This window comes from Nicotiana tabacum, chromosome 23, assembly GCF_000715075.1.
Source record: "Nicotiana tabacum cultivar K326 chromosome 23, ASM71507v2, whole genome shotgun sequence".
Taxonomy (NCBI): Eukaryota; Viridiplantae; Streptophyta; class Magnoliopsida; order Solanales; family Solanaceae; genus Nicotiana; species Nicotiana tabacum.
Window position 1 is genome coordinate 89,006,856 of NC_134102.1, and position 1,817 is coordinate 89,008,672.

A 1,817-nucleotide genomic window follows, 5' to 3' on the forward strand; every position below is an offset into this window, starting at 1 on the left:
TTTTTATGGTGGTTGGCCTTTAAGCTTGTTTGAATCATGAAGTAGGAAGATCTTTTCAAAGTGTGAGATATCCAAAAATAAGAAGTTTTCCTTTATAATTCATTATACATGTATTTGTGTCTTGTGCCAGGGTTCGAGCAAAACTATGTGGGCATGGTTCGTTTTGATCATTTGGCTCTTACACTTTTCTCTATCGAGACCCTGTCCGACATGAATTTGATATGAAAGAACTTTCTTGTGCCGAACTTGATTTTCCCTCAGGTAGCACATAGTTGTTGCCTTGTTAAAAATCTTGCCGGAAAATGCATTTGGGATAAAAGCCGAATTAAGGGAAAAAAGAGTACAACACGTGCTTTAAAACCAGAGGTCTTGATGTCTTTTGTCGAATTCCTGCAATGAGTTAGTGTCGAATATATGTATATAGACGATAGAGAGGAGAAAATCATACCTTAACAATAATATCGTTTGAGAAGCGATATGTTCCAATTGTTTGGTAATGGTTTTCCATCCATTGTTCCAAGTTTATAAGACCCTTTCCCGACTATATCGAGAACTTGATAGGGTCCTTCCCAATTTGGTCCGAGCTTCCCTTCATTAGGATCTCGAGTGTTGATGGTGACCTTCCTTAGGACTAAGTCCCCGGCCTTGAAATAGCGGAGGTTGGTTCTTCTATTGTAGTACCTTTCGATTCATTATTTTTGTGCATCCATTTGAACCAGTGCCGCTTCTCATTTTTCATCTAATAATTCGAGGCTAGTATTCATAGCCTCGTAATTCGACTTTTCCGATGTATGTCGGAACCTTGCGCTGGGTTCTCCGACTGGAATTAAAGCTTCGGAGCCAAACACTATGGAAAACAGAGTCGTTCCCGTATTGGATTTAGATGTTGTCCGATATACCCAAAGGACTTCGTGCAAAATTTCTCTCCATTTTCCTTTAGCTTCGTTCAATCTTTTCTTCATATTTTGTATGATAGTCTTGTTCGTTGATTCGGCCTGTCCGTTCCCACTAGGATGATATGGTGTTGACAGTATCCTTTTTATTTTATGGTCTTCGAGGAATTTTGTCACTTTACCACCGATAAATTGCTTACCATTGTCGTATGTTATTTCTGCTTGTATCCCAAATCGACACATGATGTGATCACATATAAAATCTATAACCTCTTTCTCTCTCACATTCTTGAACGCCCGTGCTTCAACCCATTTAGAGAAATAATTCGTCATAAATAAAATGAATTTAGCTTTACCTAGGGACGATGGTAGAGGGCCGACGATATCCATTCCCCATTTCATGAATGGCCATGGGGAAATGACTGAATGAAGTTGCTCTCTGGGTTGATAGATCATTGGTGCAAACCTTTGACATTTATCACATTTTCAAACAAACTCCTTAGTATCCTTTTTCATGCTATCCCAGTAGTATCCTGCTCTGATGATTTTGCGAATTAGTGGTTCGGCGCCGGAGTGGTTTCCACAAGTGCCCCCGTGGACCTCTCGTAAAACATAATCAGTGTCACCTGGCCCCAAGCATACTGCCAGTGGTCCATCGAACGTCTTTCTGTATAATGTTCCATCTTCAAACAACGTGAATCGAGCAGCCTTGGTTCGTAGAACCCTCGATTCTGTAGGGTTCGATGAGAGTTTTCCGTTCTTTAAGTATTCAATATACTTATTCCTCCAATCCCAGGTTAAGCTCGTGGAATTCATCTTGGCATGTCCCTCTTCAATTATAGATCTCGAGAGTTGAACGACAGTCCCCGAGTTGATCTTATCTTCCTCGACCGATGATCCCAGATTTGCGAGTACGTCGGCCTC